Raw genomic sequence first — 21583 nt, forward strand, 5'->3', positions numbered from 1 at the left:
AACCACAATCAGCTTAACTCCAAACACCTTGAGTAAAGAGCACAAATTCTTTAAAAAACAATTATAGACATGTCTTTTGTAGTAATATAATAATGTGCAAAGGGTAGAATTTTGATGTTTACTGTATAAAGATTGAATATCTTACTATCATTTGAAACACTTAAGATGCAAAAACGAAGCCCTTAGTGGGAGTTTTAGCAGGCCAAATGATATTTGAGTTTTAGGAGAGAGAAGGAGGCAAATAATATTTGATAGGCTGGGTGTGTTGTTCCTAAAACACACATATAAGTGGGCATTATATTTATTTTTCTTCTTCCCAATAGAACTTATACTGCAAAAAATGTACTTCAAATATTTTATTATTATGCTCTCTGTGACAATTACATTTGTATATACATTTTTACATATATAAGCACTTATTTCCTTTGGATACATTATATGGACATGTTAGATTTTAGTATGTGCTGAGAAACTATGCTTGAAGAAAGACATATTAATCTGCATATCCTCCAATATAGTATATGCTGTTTTCCTAATAGTCTCCATTTCTTCACTTAAACATTCTTTTTTATTTTTATTAGTATTGAAGGTACAAAGCAATGAAAAAAATCACAGATTATAAAATTTTAATTTATTTTTGTATTATTTTACTAGATTGACTGTTTGCACTTGATCAAATTACCCTTCAATATGTCTTTTGCTCATTTTCTCTTAAGGTACCTGTTATTTTCTAATTTGCTCGGAAATACTTTTTAAGTGGATATTCACCCTTCGTCTTTTATATCTGAGTATGTTAGTGATTATTTTTCAATTGCAAATAAAATGAAATATAACTCAAAATAGACTTCAGTAAGACAAAGGATATATTGGCCTATACAACTGATAATTCCAGAGTGAATATCAAATACATGTGTATACAGGCATCAAATGACAGCCCAGACACTGTTTTTCCATCTTTAGTTGGAAACCTCATTCATAATCTCCCTATGTGGTCTCATGAGGTTTTAAGGTAACAGTAGCCTTAGGTACGTTCTAACAGCTTATGTATTCTAGGTGAAATAATTCATTTTTTTTCCTGGTAATCTAGAATCATTGTTGGGAATTACTGCCAATTTGCTAATCTGCCCCACCTTGGAATTGGGGGAAAGAAGTAGTAATGTCTGCATGCCCTAAAACATTAAGGCTAACAGTTGGGTAGGGATATTTTTTGAATTAAAAAAGGTATTGTTTCCCAAAAGAAGGCTAACAAGTTCTACTCTGACAATGAAAACTTATGATACCTTTTTTCCTGCTTATCATTTGTCTGTTTATGTGTATTCAAATATATTTTACTATATGAGTTACACCTTTGGTGTCATGATTAGAAAGTAATTATCTTTCATAATTAATATTATTCTCCTATAATTATTTTTTGACTTAAAAATCAAATTTAGATGGAATTCATTTTTATGTTAGGTATGAGATATTTTTCCACATTGTAAGTCAATTCTCTCAACATCATTCATTCAACCATCTATCCATATTTTCCCACTTATTTGAAAATTTCTCTTTATCATATATTTAATTCTGATGGATATTTAGGTCTATTTCCAGAGGTTACCATCTTCAAATAATTTCTTTATTTCTGTGCCACAATATTTTGGATGAAATTTAATTTTTAATTCATTTATTATCATTAATACTTCAAAACAAGTAAAATAAATTCAAGTTCTTGTACAGTTCTGTGAGACACAGACATACATATCTAGAAGCCATTATCACAAGCCAGAAAGAGAACAATTCTGTTTCAAAGAATTTTCTTATGCTGCCCTTTGTATGTTTAATTTGCATTTCCCTAATGATTAATGGTGTACAGTTTCTTCTTCTTTGCTCATTTGCCATTCATATATTTTCGTTGGAAAAGAATCTGTTCTAATCTTCTAGCAATTTTTATAAATTTAGTTACTTTCTTATTTTTTTGATTTGAGAGTTCTTTTTTTAAACATTTGAGGTACAAGTTCTTTGCCTGTTTAAAACAGCCTTGGGAGAAAATATTGTTTTTAATTCTCTTATAACAATATTCTTTGCAGAGCACAAGATTTTAATAAAGTGAATTTTATCAATTATTTTATTTATAGATTGTTTCTGATGTCATATCTAAGAACAATTTGCTAACTTAAAGTCACAAAAATTTTCTTCTATGTTTCCCCCCCCCGAATTTTGTATATTTTTACATATTAATCTATTTTAGGTTAAATTTTACATGCAATGTGAGGTATAGGTTGAAGTTCATTTTTTTTTCTATACGAGTGTCCTCTTGTTTCAGCATTATTTTTAAAGAATTGACTTTATGCATTGAATTTTCTGCAATCTCTCTGATTCAATGTTTTCTTTCATCATTTATTCATACAAATCCATAGGCTATTTTTTATTGTTAATTACTCCAAACCTAATTTAGAATTACTTGCTTAATTGTCATTGTACTACTTAGAAATATATTTAGAATTTTTATTAAAATTACATAAACTTACATAAATTAACTGAGATAATTTATATTCATAAAGCTAAGATTTGTATCTGTTCATTGTACTCAGTAAAATTTTATAGTTTTTATATAGATTCTCAAGGTGTATTTAGTGTCAATAATTTTATATTTGTGTTGCTATCGTGAATGTTACATATACCTATGATATTTTCCAAGTGATTCTTTCAATTGTATGGGAAAGTGGATTTTGTATGTTTGTGTTTAATTTACTTTTAAGAAGTTAGTATTTCTAAGAATTTTTCAATTTATTCTCTAGGATGTTCTCGATATTATATACAAATAAAATTTGCCTCCACCTATTAAATTCTTATATTTATAATTTATTTTTTTTCTGATTGCAATGTCTAAAACTTCTAGAATACCAACATCAGGCATCCACGACTAGTTTCAATTATAAGTGAGAATGTCAAACTTTATTGTAATGATTATTTCACTATTGAGTTCAGATAGATAACCTTTATCTTTTAAAGGAATTATCTTTGATTTATGGCTTAATAAATGTAAATTTTTCTTTTATCAAGGGTTGAGGTAAATATCAAGAGCCTTTTACATAGTGATATAAAATGCACTTTCAATAAGACTCTACAGTTGTATTTTGGGTTATAGATATTTGGTGTCTGTTGTAGAATGTGAAAATAATTTTAAAGAATCTTCCTAGGGGAAAACACTTTGCATTCCAAATAATGAATTGATTTACAAATTAAAGAATGACTATATCTAAGTTTAAAACAGAAATACTTTGAATAACGCCGGGCGCGGTGGCTCAAGACTGTAATCTCAGCAGTTTGGGAGGCCGAGGCGGGTGGATCACGAGGTCAAGAGATCGAGACCATCCTGGTCAACATGGTGAAACCCTGTCTCTACTAAAAATACAAAATAAATAAATAAATAAATAAATAAATAAATAAGCTGGGCATGGTGGCCTGTGCCTGTAATCCCAGCTACTCAGGAGGCTGAGGCAGGAGAATTGCCTGAACCCAGGAGGCGGAGGTTGCGGTGAGCCGAGATCGCACCATTGCACTCCAGCCTGGGTAACAAGAGCGAAACTCTGTCTCAAAAAAAAAAAAAAAAAAAAAAAAAAAAAAGAAAGAAAGAAAGAAAAATACTTTGAATAATATTTGTTACTTGCTTTATCTCTCTTTACATGTCTTTCTAATTATTTTTTATATTTTTGGATACTATAACAAACAAAATTCTGGAACTGAAAAGGAATGTGTCATATATGCAGTTTGGCTTATGTAAACAACTAGCAGTTCTAAGCTATGTAAACCCAAGGAACCTATTCCTCAGACCTCCTGGCCTCTATCGTTTTCAACTCAAGCACTCCAGGATTTGAGAACTTCACCATAACTGAATTTGGTAACTGCCATATTTCTCATTCTTTTCTTCCAATTTCTTCTCTTTCCTTCCTAATATTGTTCATTTTAATGTTTTAATTATGAAACTGGGCTGTCTCTCCTTTACATAATGCCGAAGATATAAAATCAGTGCAACATTGACCTAACCTGAACAAACTAAGGCTTTGGAAGCTACTCTCAGTAGGATTTCTACCAGTCAGACAAGTTCCCAACAGGTATTCAGAGCTCTTCAGGATTTATTTGAGAGGATGTCAATCCTCAACCAAGAGAATCCTGAAACAGATGTTCAAAACTCTGTTGCTCTCAAAGTTTTCGAGGAGCATTGTGTTCACAGTGTACTCTGGTGGCCAGCTTAGTAAGTATTAATAGCAAACATTTCTTCAATATGTATGCTCTGGGATCATGTAAATAATTCATTCTAGAGGCTCTGAGTGCCACCACTAGGTTCTTTTGGTACTTCCAAAGATTTTGAGTTTACCCATGCAGAGCTGGAGTCTTAGTGATGCTTATAATTAAATTTTGTGAAACTAAAGTTGCCATTAAACTCTATGGAGTTACATACAGGGTCACTGAAGACTCCCCACTAGTTCTTAGAAATTCTGAGACTGCAGCTCCATGACCAAAGTATATCACAGCCTTAAGCAATCATTTAGAATGCTTATATCTTAAGAGTAGCATCGTAATTATCCAATTCAAAAAGAAAGCAAACATGTTTCTCAAAACGTATTGAGAAAAACAATATGACAGAGTTGGACATGAAGGTGAACATTTTAAATTGCATAGAGCACTTAATACTTGTTCTCAAACTCAGGCATCCAGAAGATGATCAGCCACATAAGAAGAACTTATCATGTGTTTGACTCTTTTTTTTTTTTTTTGAGATGGAGTCTTGCTCTGTTGTCTAGGCTGGAGTGGAGTGCAATTATGCAATCACAGCTCACTGCAACCTCCACCTCCCCAGTTCAAGCGATTCTTGTACCCCCACCTCCGGCATGGCTAGGATTACAGGCGTGTGCCACCACGCCCACCTAATTTTTGTGTTTTTAACAGAGACGGGGTTTTATCATATTGGCCAGGCTGGTTTCAAATTCCTGACCTCGTGGACAGGTGGACCTGCCTCGGCCTCCCAAAGTGCTGGGATTACAAGCGTAAACCACCGCTCCCTTCCAGTTTGACTCTTAACCTAAGAAACTGCTTTGAAGCAATAACCAATTTATCAAAATCTAACTCAACAATCAGGGACGAGGTGGCTTCATAGGATCAAAGGCAACAAAATGATGTTAATATTAACTAAATGATGGCGTATCCAGTACATAGAAGGCGTTGTCCCAATGACTGAAATAAAAAAAAAAAATTATCGCCACAATATGGCTGATGAGTTTGATTTTTATTGGCTGATACTGTTTTCAAAAGATTCTCTCATCTAAATGCGGGACCTTCTGTAATCCTTTCTCAGATTCAGAAACAAATCTGTATTTTACTCATTAAGATGGAGGTAAATATCAATATACTCCTTTTAAAGATGAAGAACCCAAGACTCTTCAGCTCTCATTGTTACAAAGTGGCAGAACCAAGCCATAAACCTACATTTCTTTTGATTCAAAACACAACCAAAATGTCTGAGATCCCCTGTTACCCAAGCCAACATGGTAACATTTGAACCCAGTTCTCATCTATATTTAGCAATGTCTCGCCTGCAAGCTAGATTTTTAGTTTTCTCAACTGATGATCATATGAAATAACATTATTTCTTCATATGCCTATTTCATTATGAAGATATGTCTCTAGATTGTTAAAGTCAGACACCAATAACTGACAACTTTTGTTCTGACCAGCAGAGAAATATATCTCACATTTTAGTGTTTCTGGGCTTCAATATTCTGCCACTAGGTAAAGAGATTTTACTTATTTATTTTACATAGTGTGAATTTCAAATGAAATAACATGTTAAAATATTTTAATTATATAATGCTGTATTTTGTGTCCTACTGTTAGAATGGTTGCATTCAAAATTTAATACCATATCAAAAATTATCTGTAGTAATAAACCTTTCTTTTGTTAAATATGCTTTCCATTGAAAAACATTATACTTTCTTCAAAAAATCTCTAAGAATTAACATTTTGTATGATACACAGACTGATTATATATTGTACTATCTTTAATTGGCAAATAGAACTAGACATAAAGTAGGAACCATTTGGTAAATTAATGAAACATTTAACAATTATACAGATTCTATGACTCCAAATCAGTACATTAAGGCTTTTGATTCACTTATCTTTAATTCATGTGTAGTTCATTGATGTAAATGTTTTGTCTGTAACATTTCTATTGAATCAAACATATGCTCCATTAAAATCTCCATGTGACCTTATGGCTTTATCTGACTTTTTAGCTTAACTCAATGATATTAATGATGGAACACATTCTCATTTCCTGTAAATTTGTAGGATGTTTTCATACTACTGCTTGGGGAAATGATTGCTCAGTAGCTACTGGTAGCAATATTTAGTACAAAGAAAACTTGTGTGGCCTTTGTTTGCCTTCTTAATTTACTTGATTAGCATAGTGACAATTTTTTATCTATTATACTTTTAAATTAAAATTTGAAATGCATAAGAAATAGTCATAGACAAAGAATAATTTCGATACACAACACTGAGAAAATTAGTCATTATACAAAAATTACACATTGATTTATATATTTTCAGATATTTTACTTATATTTTAAACAATCATGTTTTACAGTATGCTTTTTTACTTAACAATATATTGTAAACTTTTCTCAAATCAATAAACGTTTTTCTTCAAAATCATTTTTATTAATCTCTAAGATTTCAGAATATAAGTGAAACAAATTGTCTCTATCACTCTCTACTGAAGGACTTTTAGATACCAGTTTCTTCATTTATTAAGTGATCCAATAAACTATATTTAAGCTATTTTATATCCTCTGCATCATTCATTTTTTTGTCTTGATCATTAGTCTAAGAGTATTAACTTTATGTTTGGATTTTTAATCTGTTTGAATTTGTAATTTTTCAATATGTAATTTTAACACATTTGGAATATGATTTTTCTTTTTGTTTCATATGAAAATATGTTAAAATGTAATCAAATTAGTATTTAAATGTATATTTCTTCCTTTGTTTTAACATTTTGTCATCTTGTCTCACCACAAAATTATATATGTATGCCTATTTCAGTACTCTCATTCTGTTTGACAATTTTACTATTTTGGGAATTTTTTGTTTTGTGGTTTTCAAAATCCAAATAATATTTTGGTCATTTTTATCAAAAATGTTATAAAATAATTTATTCTTTTCTACAGATTTGAACAGTAATATTTATATTTCTGTATTTACTGAAATCTACTTCTGAAGTTTCTTACCTAATGCCTTTGTTTTGCCTCTATACTATTACATCAACACTGAGTCATTTTTAAATAAGTAACATTTTAATACTTATGAGGATAAATGTTCTTATTTTGCTGTTTCAAAATACAAAAAAAAATTGGATTACATTAAGTTGTAGGGAAAATCTTACTGGCTTTTTATAAAAATCATATTAAACTTATTGTTAATTATGAAAGAAATGACATCATTATAATATTAACTCTTCCAAATGATACAGAATGTATTCTCAGTTATCCATGCACCTTTTATGACTTTAAGTAAAGTGTTTAAAGTCCTAAACAAAAATTAGTTTCTTCATTTTAATATAAGCATAACTTGGTCACATAAAATGTGAAAGCTGGATGAAGTATTTATGGAAACTCATTGCTGTGTTTGCAACTTCTCTGTGAATGTAAAATTGCAAAATAAAATATGTGTTGAAACTATTCTTTCATTTTTTGTTGCTGTTTATATTCATTTAATAAATATTTTAAAAACACAATTCACTGGGTTATAGACAAATATTATAATTAAAGCTAATGAACCACCCACCTAAATGGTTATATAATTATTGTTTTCAAGAATTGAATATAAACCAAAAAACCTCAGTAAAAAGCAGATGATCACTGACCCAACAAAGTTTCTTGAGATTCTCTCTTTCCTTCCTTTTTGTCCTCTTTTTCACCCACAAAGAATTTATCCAGGTGTACAGTGTTCAAAATGTACAAAAGGTGAGAAGAGTCTTGACTCACTGTTTAGTCCATTTGTGTTGCTAAACAAAATACCTGAGAAAGGGTAATTTACGAAGAACAAAAATTTATTCTTTCATAATTCAGAAAGCTGGAAAGTCCAAGATCGAGGTGCTGACATCTGATATGAACCTTCTTTCTGCCTTCCCACCTGGGGGAAGATGAGAGGACATGAAAGGACAAACACTGTATCCTCACATAGCAGAACTGCAAGAGGAGAGTCAATCCAGTCCCATAAGCCCTTGAGTAATAGCATTAATTCCTTTATGAGGGCTCCAGGCCTCCCTAAAGGCCTTATTCTCAACACTGTTGCACTGGGGATCAAGTTTCCAACACGTACATTTTTGAGGGGACAAAAGCCATTCAGACTATGACACTCAGCATTGCAAAGAGGTACATTGCAAACACCGCATCAAAGATACAAGAAGAAGACATGGAAGCACAGGCCTGAGTCAAGTCTGCTCAATAAATAAACAAGTAAACCTCACAAGATAGCAACACATGGGGCTAGCAGACCCAAGGACATTGATCTGGACAATTCAGCTCCATTAAGTCCTGCCTATAGACCCTTATCCCCCCGTTGACTAGACCATACAGTATAATAAAGTTGCAAAATAGTAAGTTCTAGAGACAGATATCACATATATTAGTTTTGGAACTTAATAACTATATACCTTGTGCAAGACATTCCACATCTCCAGCCTAACTTACATCATCACTGAAAGATGCAACTGGGGTTGCTCTTTCACATCTCTGTTCTTTTGCCCCATATGTATTTGTATCTTAATCTTGTCCAACTTATTCAAATATATAATAAAAGGAGACAATGAGGTAGCTATTGTCATAGATGGTGGTGATACATCCGTTTCTATTTCACCCACTACATTGGGTTATTTGAAGGAAAGACTATTGATTTTATTTATATTCCTTTTACCACCCTGCACCAACTAGCTCTCCTAAGAGTTTAGCAAATATTTAACAGAGGAATTTCCTTCACAGCAAATGTAGCTTCATATATTCTAAAGCTGCTGAATTTTATCACCAGGTTTACTACACAAGAAGTCCTAGTGTTTCAGAAAATTTTCATTTGTTGCTTGGGAGAATACTGAGGACAAGAATAATGTCTGCACAAGGAATAGAGGAGAGAAAAAATGCAATTTATATCAGGTGCTGCTTGTAAAATCTTTTCTCTACATGTACTGCCATAAAGTAGAGAAATGCATACATCCAATTAAGTTCTTACAGCGTAAAAGTTTGGAAATTCCTTCAGGAATATGCACATACCCATGGGAATGTGTCTATGAGATGAGAATATTTTTCTGTTGTGAACTTCATACAAAATTATTGAGGCTAAGTTCACATTTGCCTAGTTAATTCAGATGAAAAGGCCAGTGCAACAAGAATGACTATTTGAAATACAGGAAGCCCTCTGGGTTTGTGCACTCAGGATTTCCAGTGTTTAGTGTTTATCATCAACATGACATGTGTTAGGCTGATTGATGTTCCTCTGGGTTGCTTCAGCCCCATTCGTTTGCTGCATTTTCATGACTGGTATAGTCATACAAATGGTCCTGGGCTGGATACACAAGTTCTGTGTTAAAGAAGAGGTTAGCAAATTAAAGAAAGATGTTCAAGGCAAACAAGCTTTTAATATGTATCTCCTCCATGGCATAATTAGGACTTGAACATTTGGGAGAGGTAAAATGAAATCTTTGTGTTGTTCTGAGTTACTTTGCTTTATGAGGAAAAAACCTGTAACTTATATGTTTGCCTAATTCCAGGTGTTTTTTTTTTTCAATTTCGTTTTCCAAGAAAAAATTATTCTTATTTATATACTCTGAAAATGAGTTATTATGAGATTTGATATGGAATAATGTGAACATGAAAAATAAATATGTGATTAGAGTATATCTTTCAGGACTTTCAGTACTATTCCTCATATCAGTGTTACGAGGAACTGTTAGTAACACTGCAAACATATGAAAAACATCTAGACAGTGTTGACATTTGCTCCACAAAAATCTCTGATCTTCAAACTCCTTTATGTCAGCAACCAAACACAGCGTTTAAGGACATAGAATTCATATGTGCAAAATATACTGGGAAAACATTGTGTCAGATGCTTAGATTTCATCATGCAAAACATGTGGTTATCCATTGTTCTTAAAATTAAATATTGTTGTCACTAGCACAGTTGAAAACCAGCAACAATATGGGAATATACAGTTGACAGAAAAATACGATGGACATTATTTTACATCTGGTTAAGGGCCAGGTTATATCCAAACATAATTCCTAGTCAATGATAAAATGTAGGCTATTGTGAGTATGTCATCTATAGAAGTCACTTGGACACATGGAAAGTGTAAAGATTTGTGAACCATCCTTAACCAGTTTGTGAACCATCCTTAACCAGAACAAGGTGGTTTCTAATAGTGTGTGTGCATGTGTATGCATATATATTTGTTCATTGGTTATCAAAGTATTATTCAAAGTAGTTTTCCTATGAGAAACTTGTCAGATCCAAGTCATAACCTCAATCTTACACAATTGTTTAAGAGATTATTTAATACAAAACCAACTTTATTTAAAATAAAATAAAACTTTGAATAAAACTACAGAAGTTACCATTTGATAAATCAGATCTGCAGAGACTATAACTTATTTTTAACAAACAGTCCTATTACACAGAAAGTCAAAAGTACTTTGACTTCCAATTAACATGTTTACTACAGAAATTGTCGCGTTATTTACGTTTTTCTTTCTTTTATAATATTTTATTTTCCCAGTAAAACTGAGAATGAAATGAATCTTAAGCTGATATATGCATAGAGGCATATTGCTTAGTTTGAAACGTTGATGAGTACAAGTTCATATGTCTTTTTCTTTATCAACAAGTTAATTTATCTTTTATTCTTAACCATTTCTCAACTCATTTTACATTTTGTGGTTTATGTAAGAAAAAGTGATCCTTCTGTTAATTTAAATAAAAATATAATCATTTTTTAAGTAACTGATGTTTACAATATTAAGACATTAGAGGATTTTGTAAAACGGTTTTTTATGCTAGAAGATATGCTTAGTTGTACCTGAACTAATATTTACTAGAAAAATATGACTCAAAAGTGTTTTCTCAATGTTGTGCAAAAACGAAGTCCCTCTAGTGTATACTAACGTGATCTTTTTGTACAGTGGCTTTCACTTGCCATCTTTTCTCTTGATGGAAATGCTTAGCATCAGGATGAGCATCCCACAACATTTGTTTTCCTGTAACCCTTCCTACATACAACATGTTGGGACATGATTCAAAAAGTCCTTAAAGCATTTCTTCTGACCATTTTGTTTCAATAGATTTATTCCTATACTAATCTACACTGGAGGATCCTAGTCTTGTAGGAATGACTTGAAAAGAGTAACAATAACAACTACAGAGGAGTAGTCCAAGAGGCCAGATTTCTGAATAAATTACCAGTTGACATTTATGCCTCAAATTTAGTATGGATCTGGAAAGGTAGCAATTAGCCTGAGAAGTAAAAGAAGAATAAACATAGATATTAGGCAACACATTAAACTGTAGAACAGTTATTATACTACTTTCATAATATAGTGCAACTTTTTTTTTTTTTTTTGAAGCAGAACTTCTGTCACCCAGGCTGGAGTGCAGTGCTGTGCTTGGCTCACTACAACCTCTGCCTCCTGGGTTCAAGTGGTTTTCCTGCCTCAGTCACCCAAGCAGCTGGGACTACAGGTGCATACCACAACATCCGGCTAATTTTTTGTATTTTTAGTAGAGAGGGGGTTTCACCATATCGGCCATGCTAGTCTCCAACTCCTGACCTCATAATCCACCCCCGTCCCCGCCTCCCAGAGTGCTGGGATTACAGGCATGAGCCACTATGCCTGGCCCTACAGTGCAATTCTTTAGTCAATATCAAATCATCAGTGAACCTCGTTTGTCACAGTATGTGTCCTAGCTTGGCCACAGAGGTGGCTCTTCTCCTTTATTTGGAAGCAGTGGGCTCATATACATGCTGAAGAGTAATGTGCTATGGTTATCTCTTTGTGGTCCGTGTTTTATGGCAAGAAGTTCCCTCAACCATAAGTAGTTCCACACATTCACATCCTTTAATTATCAATCCTGAACAATTCATTCTACTTCTATTAGGATCTCAGTTTTTGATCAACAGAACATCTTACTTTCCATTCTTTTTGCCATTTAATAATTTTATCATTTACAAATAATAAACTATCAGTTTCTAAACTATTAGAATCTTTGGCTTAATAAAATCATGTGACAATTTGACCTGCTACAAAATGGAATTATTTTTTTTCTATTTAGTTTAAATAAGTAACAATCACTGTTGTAATTTCTGAAATTGTAGGCTAGTACACATCATCTTTGAAAATCCATCTTGCCTGTGTGGAGAACATATTTTCACCTTACAAGATCTAATTATTTTCTATCTTGTACACTCTTTCTTCTGTCATTATAGGTGATGACTCTTTCCTCCATGAGACATCTGAACCTTCTACATGGCAATATTAGGGAAATTTAACATTAATTAGAATTATTGGTTTATCTGTGTACTTCTTATACTAAATAGTAAGCACATTGAATACAGTATATTATGTGCCTAGAATATAGTAAGCACCAAATAAATGTCCATAGAATGAACTGATTAATGTATCACATTTATTTTGTTATTGGGAATGAGTAAGGAGAAAGTATTAAAGTATAAAACATCATTTGTAAAGATCTCTCAAATTCTAGAATCATTACAGAAGTCAATGCAAAGTTAAAATTTTTTCTACATATAAAAATCACAAAAAAATCTTTAATAATTATGCTAATAGTTAAACTGAAAGAAATGTGAATGAATATTGTTTTCAATTTTATCGTTTTCATCTGGAAACTTACTAGTATTTGAATATACTCTAAATTGTGGCTTTGTTTCATTCTACTTTTCATATAAATGTATTAGAGTTAAGCTAAGAGTTGATAGCAACAACAAAATATAAACTTGAAACTGGGAAACACTGAATAAAATGCACCATAATAAATGTTTATCTTGATAATTAGGAAAGTAAGTTTTCCTGAAGTTTGCATTTTTAAAAGCCTATGATATCAGTTCCCACTGTAAATGTAACTTATTTCATAAAAGTGTACTTTGGTCTGCCACTTGCAAGTGATTAATATATATATATATATTAATGTGTATATATATACATAAAGTACATGGTATATATATATATATATACATATACATGTATATACTATACATATATATGTGGGTATATATACATATAGTACATGGTATATATATACATATATATATATATATATATACACATATAGTACATGGTAGAATTTGTATTGAACTCTATTTTATATGAGAATCAAAAGATAGACTCCTAAGTACCATTTGGTTCCTTCGTACAAATACTAAGTTACCTAAGCACTTTGGCATACAAGGCTGAAATAACTGTGTATTTACCATGTAATTATATGATATTTAACCTTATAATTAAAGGAACAACAGTTGCCACATACGCAAAGTGCACTTACAGGAAGTAAGTGCTCTATAAAATAAAGCAATTACTGCAATAAACTATATAATTAAAAATCTCTTAAGGTACCAAAAAGGCTTGCCCATTTAATTCTAAAAGTACCAGAATAGTTACTCCAGATGCATTATCTTGTGGTTTACAAAGAATTGAAAATGTATCTTTTTCAGAAGCCTGTTCTCTGGAAAAGAACACAAACAAGCTAAAACCTTTTAATTTGTTCCCAGAGCTAGTACACCCACCCTATTTGGGGAACAGGCTGAAGTTAGAAGAGCATTCTAAACACTAATGTCCAAATGCATTTTTGATAATAAGTGATGATTCAAAGCAGACCAATCCATTGGCATTGAGAGAAACAATGTCTCTTTTTAAAGGCACATCCCAAGAAGTACTATGTCACTTTTTCAGAGAAACCCTAAATGTAGTTGGGGAAACAGTTCTCTTTCAGAGAATCACATACATTTGATTCTGTCTATCCTTTGCTACAAATGTTTATAAAAGAATTGAATAATAATCAGGGAAAAGCTTTTCTGTTGTTCTCACCAACTTTCAGTATACAGCCCTTTCTCCAGTTATATCCTATGTTTTACCCTTACTTTTGTTAACTTTTTAAATAAGAACTTTTAATTGTGTTCTCCTTTGGGGAGAATCAGGTCTTTTTAATTGATCTCATATCACAGATAATCCAGAGGAACTAGCATGTATGACTTCTGGTTTTTTCACCTATGAATCCATGTAGATAGAATGTCCATTCACGGATACAGAAACAACTAGAAGATAATCAGGTTAGTGTGGAATACTATGCATGTAATTTTGACATGTTAGATTTGAGATTAGTTTAGAATTTATAAATGATATTTCAATTATGCAGGCGATTACACATACAGTTGGCCGTCTATATCCATGAGTTTCGCATTCATGGATTCAACCAAATGTTGAACAAAAACGTAGTATTGGGAGCAAAAACATTCCACATACTTACAAAAAGCAAAACTTGAGGCTGGGAGCGGTGGCTCACACCTGTAATTCCAGCACTTTGGGAGGCTGAGGCGGGCGGATCATGAGGTCAAGATATCGAGACCATCCTGGCCAACATGGTGAAACTCCATCTCTACTAAAAAGTACAAAAGTTAGCTGAGTGTGGTGGTGCACACCTGTAGTCCCAGCTACTCAGGAGGCTGAGGCAGGAGAATTGCTTGAACCCAGGAAGCAGAGATTGCAGTGAGCCGAGATTGCACAACTGCACTCCAGCCTGGTGCCTGGCGACAGAGCAAGACTCTGTCTCAAAAAAAAAAAAAAAAATTGCATTGTTGGGCACAAATTACTAAGTTGAATACATGTGAACAAATTGATATGCACACACTGTATTTGGTGACTTGAGACATGGAGCCCCAACTCCAGGCCACAGACTGTATGGGCTGCACAGCAGGAGGTGAGCAGCAGGCTAGTAAGTGGAGCTTCATCTGTATTTACGGCTGTTCCCCGTTGCTCGAATTACTGCCTGAGCTCCACCTCCTGTCAGATCAACAGCAGCATTAGATTCTCATAGCAGCACAAACCCTATTGTGAATTACTCATGTGAGGAATCTAGGTTATACACTCCTTATGAGGATCTAATGCCTAACGATCTGTCACTGTCTCCTATCACCCACAGACGGGACCATCTAGTTGCAGGAAAACAAGCTCAGGGCTCCCACTGATACCAGATTATGATGAGTTGTCTGATTATTTAATTGTATATCATAACATAATAATAATAGAAATAAAGTGCACAATAAATATAATGCACTTGAATCATCCTGAAACCATCTTCACTCCCAACTGTGGAAAAGTTGTCTTCCACAAAACTGGTACTTGGTGCCAAACAGGTTGGGGATGGCTGTTATAAGAAGTCTAGAGTTGACACAAAGTATATGTGTGGGTTATATGCAAATACTGCACCATTTTATATAAGATACTAGAGCATCCTTGGATTTTTGTATCCGCCGGTATCTTGGAACCAAACCCCCATGGATATCGAGCGGTGACGACATATGAAGTCAGAAGAGATATCAAGGTTACAGAGGGTCATTGAAGTAATGAGTATAGGTAAGACTTTCTAGGGAGAGAGCCCATTGATGATAATAGAACAGGTCTAGAACCAAAGTTGAAAACACTAAAGGGGAAAGACAAGGTGAATGGAGATGAGAAGGCAATGAAGACACCATGACTAGTCTGGTAGAAATAGGCATAGGAGAGTATGGTGTCAAAATATCAAGGAAAGACAGTTTTTCAGTAATGCAGGGATGGCCTACAATGTTAAATGTTGTTGAGACACAGGAACATAAAAACTAAAAATATCCTTTAGATTTAGTATCACGGAGAACATTCACGACCAACAGAGCCATCAGTAATGGTTGAGCTTTCCAATACTTATGTGAATATGAGGACTTATTTTTTAAGCCAGATGACTGTACAGAAGTTATTTTAGTGGTAGTTGTTCATCTAGTATTAGATCACTGATAAAAGATCATATATTCCTACCTGAGTAATGCTTTTGAAGGAACTTTTGTTTAACAGCACATGTTTGAAAATAGGAGTACGGCTGTAGTTAAGCAGCATGATTTTATTCATACTTTGAAGAATGCATGTGAATTGTGTTCTGTTTGCTATAACACCATGGTATATTGTCCTTAAATCACAACTTTTTGAACTACTTTAATTCATTTTGATAGACAATTTTACAAATGTCTAGCATAAATGATTCTTTTTGAAAAAAGATACATTTACTCATTTTTAATCTAACCCCATGTGAAAAGATAGATAAAATATAAGCAGATGCCCTCCTTCTTTTTTCTAGTTTTGAATCTCCATCTTCTTTTGTGTACTTTTTTTGGTCATTTCCTTCTTATCATGAGTTGATCCTTGTATTCTTTTCCTAAATCCCTAGAACTCAGTAAGTCCTTTTGTGAGGAACAGCGCACTATGTCTTGGTCATAATGATATCGTTTCCAATGCCTAATGTAAACCTTGAAAGTGGCGAGGACCTTATGAATACTTACTAAATAAAAGTAATAGAAATAGAAGTCTACGTGCCTTTTCATTCCACTGAGCGCACATAATTACATTTTAGTTAATTTAACATGTATTATGATTTTTGCTGATTCAAAGCATTAGAGCAGCATATCCACATTCCCAGGATATACTCATTAATCCAGTAGGTATTATTCTGTTTGCTACTAAGTGTAAACAGTACAGTGAAGAGAAACATAACTCTTGCCATTGCTGGAGTAAGACCACAGAGCTGTGCCCTGTTATAACAAAGCCTGAAGCCACCAATCACCTCCTTTTCTTTTATATGAAGAACAGACTTTCTTTGGAGCTTTTGGAACATACATATTTTTGTTTCATTTTTTCTTTATTTTCTTTATGATAGTGAATGTTTCATTATTTCACATTTCTAACTCAACTACAACCTCCAAAAGATATACAGCAGCAGTCCATTTGTTGTTGTTGTTGTTTTCCTTTCTTTTGTTTTTCTTTAGAAATCTATATTCCAATAAGGGCTGTTGAAAATAGGGGAGAAAGAGGACTACGCAATACTTTTCTCTCATTATCAGAGATTCTTTTTAATTTTTGGCATCTTGTCCCACCAATTATGTCTCTCCCACAGAAGAAGGTGAAGTGAGTTAAGTAATTCATGAATTAGGAAAAGGAAATCCTCCCAGCTCCCTGCCACATGTCTCCCTGTAGGTTTCCCCCAGACAGCCAAGGGACCACCAAAAACTAGAGGTTCTGTCATCACTAATCCATGCTGTTAACTTTACAGAGAGACCTGGGAGGGTCTGTGTTTTTTCAGTACTGACTGTAACTGGGTGTGTACACTCATATAATTTTAGGAATCATTGTTAAGAAATACTGCCCACACAAAGACTATATTTTTCCGTATCACCTTCATAAAAATGGTCTGTGCCTGACTCCTCTCGCTGTCTCTCAATAGGTTTCACATTCAGGCAGGGAAAAAAGACATCCTTCACTGTGCCCTCTGAAAATGTTCACAAGTCTAAACTTGTGAGGAGTCTGGTGTTCCCTCTGAGATGCTGAGCTCTTTCCTCTGACTCTGCTTTTTTGGTCACTTAAATACAAAATCTTTACTTTACTTTGCAAGTTTTATGTTTTCTCAAAGCTCTCTCATACTATCTGTATTTTTATAATTTTCTATCTACATTGTTAAAGCAAAGTGTTCTTCTTTGACTATAATACACATACAATAAAATATAAAGAGTACTGTTATTTTCTTAAGGTAGCAAAAAAAAGCAAATAATTTAGATTTAGAGTGTCCTTTAAAAAGTTTTGGCTTATTCTTGGTTGTAAACATAATAGGATTTTTACTTCTGATTACAAGAACAATGTGGAAAATCTGTAAATAATAAGTATGAGTAAAGTTGGTTTGCACTCAAATGCAACTAGTCCTTGACAGCCACTGCTCTCCATATATGACCAAACTGGAATTTAAAAAATCTCTAATGGTGGGGAGTTGGGACATGTGTTTAGCCCTGGAGGTCATTCTCATGTTCAGACATTTAAAGAAAAGGAACTAGCTCTAGATATAGTCATTAAGGCAGACACATCTGCATATGCCATTTAGTAATATCACTACACAACGAGAAATAGACCCTTAACATGGATGGCCATACATTTAGACAGCTTGAGTTCAAATCTTGGCTCAGCCATTTACAAATTACATTACTTAAATTCCTAACTTCGCTATGCTTTCATCAGTAAAATAAACAGTAGTATTACTTCACAGAGTCTTTATGAGGAATATATTAACATAGCAATTACTCATTAAATGTTAACAATTATTATTACTATAAAAGGCAAGCAGACTGCCAACTTTTTTTCATGCAATGTTTTTTCTTAGCCTAAAAAAGTTTAGCTATCACTGGATTTCTTATGGAACACATGGCAATGATAGTGAAAAACTTGCATTAGAATCTTAGAATATCCTGGAAAAAGAAATCAATACCCTAATCTATTTTGCATTATGCTTAGAGATGCTTCAAACATCTCTAAGCATACAGTCTCTGTCGAAACAACTCTATCATCACAGCATAAATAAGTAAATGAATGTGTATAGCTGTGTTTTAATAAAACTTTATTTATGGACACTGAGATATAAATTTCATGTAATTTTTTGTATCACAACATGTTGTTCTTCTGATTTTTCCCAACAATTTAAAAACAGGAAAACCATTCTTAGCTCATGAACTGTACAAAAACACATGGCAGATAGAATTTTACTTGTTGGTAATAGTTTATTAAACATTGTTTGAGAGCATTTCTTTGTCTTTGCAAACTTGATCCTTCTGAAACTGGCCCAATTGTCCCATAGAACTAATATCATGGTGTTATGAATAAATATAGAAACTGAATAAACATAGAAACTTTGTCTTACCTGAGTTCCAGTAACACATCCAGACAATGAGATGCCAGACTCATCATCTCTCATTTCTCCCTTCCTCCTCCAAAATCTGTTTTCTGCCACATACATTCCTTCTCCAGTATACAATCCCTCAATTTTAGTCATCTGTGAAAGAGAAGATTTGTGATTTGGCTTCCATCTCTCTCACTGATGTCATCCAAATTAAAAGCTTTCTTTGCAGATAGTGCTCCTTATCTCAGTGACTAGTTGTCTGTGTGGCAAGCAATAGGACCTGACCCTTAGATTTTGGTACCCCAACCAGGAATGCACTGATCGTGGCTTGGCTACCCCATGGGTCAGGACACTCTTAGAAGCCCCGCTAAGCAGCTGCCCACCCATTTTTGGCCTGAGGTAAATTTCAGTCTCTATTTGGCCTTGGCCCTGCCACTGCCAGCCCCAACGGTGTTCCTGAGTGCCTAGGAAGAACATCCTTTGAAATGTGACATTTGCCTCTGGCTAGGTGATTGTCTTTTGTGGATACCAGACAGCCAGAATGACTTCTTTCAATTTGGGAAACTCTAGAGGAATTTCCATTTGCAGGTTGAATAAGCTCATCTGACAGAGAAACCACCGAAATGCTTCAGTTTCCAGACTCTTGGGGCTTTCTAGTAATTGTGGGTAAGTACACAAGTGAGTATCCTATGTGAGCCCAGAAAGTGTGATTGGCTCCTCTCCATTTGAGAGATTCTGAAGGAATTTCTGTTACAGATTGAACAAGACTAACTGATGGGAAGAGGAAGCACTTAATCTGTTTCCATTTGGATACTCTTGGGGCTTGTTGGTTGCTGCCCCAGTTGCATTTTTTTTTAATTTTTTTATTGCATTTTAGGTTTTGGGGTACATGTGCAGAACATGCAAGACAGTTGCACAGGTACACACATGGGAGTGTGTTTTGCTTCCTTTCTCCCCTTCGCCCACATTTGGCATTTCTCCCCAGGCTATCCCTCCCCAGCTCCCCCACCCCCCGCTGGCCCTCCCCTTTTCCCCCAATAGACCCCAGTATTTAGTACTCCCCTCCCTGTGTCCATGTGTTCTCATTTTTCATCACCCGCCTATGAGTGAGAATATGCAGTATTTCATTTTCTGTTCTTGTGTCAGTTTGCTGAGAATGATGTTCTCCAGATTCATCCATGTCCCTACAAATGACACGAACTCATCATTTCTGATTGCTGCATAATATTCCATGGTGTATATGTGCCACATTTTCCCAATCCAATCTATTATCAATGGGCATTTGGGTTGGTTCCAGGTCTTTGCTATTGTAAACAGTGCTGCAATGAACATTCGTGTGCATGTGTCCTTATAGTAGAACGATTTATAGTCCTTTGGATATATACCCAGTAATGGGATTGCTGGGTCAAATGGAATTTCTATTTCTAAGGTCTTGAGGAATCGCCACACTGTCTTCCACAATGGTTGAACTAATTTACACTCCCACCAACAGTGTAAAAGTGTTCCTTTTTTCTCCACATCCTCTCCAGCATCTGTTGTCTCCAGATTTTTTAATGATCGCCATTCTAACTGGTGTGAGATGGTATCTCAATGTGGTTTTGATTTGCATCTCTCTAGTGACCAGTGATGATGAGCATTTTTTCATATGATTGTTAGCCTCATGTATATCTTCTTTCGTAGTGTCTGTTCATATCCTTTGCCCATTTTGAATTGTTTTGGTGATTGTGTGTGTGTCAATGTAGTCACGGGGCTTGGGATTTGATCTCAGAGTGCAGCCTGCTTGCATGCACTTTTAATGGTCAATCTGAATATAGTTGTAGGCCAATGAGGCAAAGGAAAGTCTAGGACCACACTAAGCTGGACCTGCCCTTTTTTGTCTGATCTTGAAAGGTTTATGAATTGTATTCCTGTCTTACAATTGGATTCATTTTCCAGTTGAAAGGAAAAACAGGATGGAATTTCGTGTATCCAGGCTTTTGTGTTGCTTTTTAAAGCATGGTTGGGCCTGATAAGTACATGATGGTCTTTGGTGGTGGTGTTTGGCCTCAGAGTTCTTTGGAGTGTAGGAAGGTTTAGCCTTTAAAAATTGAACTGCTGTGAAAACTGTTACCCAAAATTTTAGTTCACAGCCTTTCACCGGATGACCTGGATGACTTATCAGGGCAAAGGTTAGCCATGTGAGCATGCTTCTAAACCAGTGAGTTTGACTGTTATTTCATGGCTATCTAAGGTAAAAGCTACTAGATCTTCTGTGTGTGTGTGTGTGTGTGTGTGTGTGTGTGTGTGTGTCCATGTTATGTGTTGTGTTTACACGGTACCAAATGGGCTCATAAATAAAAGAGCACTCATACATTAACTAAATAATTCCAAGTATTTTTCAGGTTTACCTGACTCTTAAGTAAATCTTTAATTAAAAAAAACTTACTTTAAAATTACCAGTAAAATAAAAATAGAAATGTCTTCAGAATTTGTCAGCATGTTTTGTTCTGGCTTTACTGATTATTTTACATTTGCCTCTGCTGGATATTTTGAAGTGCCGATCTTCAGCAAAAGTTTATAAGACTGTAAATTCAG

This window comes from Callithrix jacchus, chromosome 16 (genome assembly GCF_049354715.1).
Source record: "Callithrix jacchus isolate 240 chromosome 16, calJac240_pri, whole genome shotgun sequence".
NCBI classification, from domain to species: domain Eukaryota; kingdom Metazoa; phylum Chordata; class Mammalia; order Primates; family Cebidae; genus Callithrix; species Callithrix jacchus.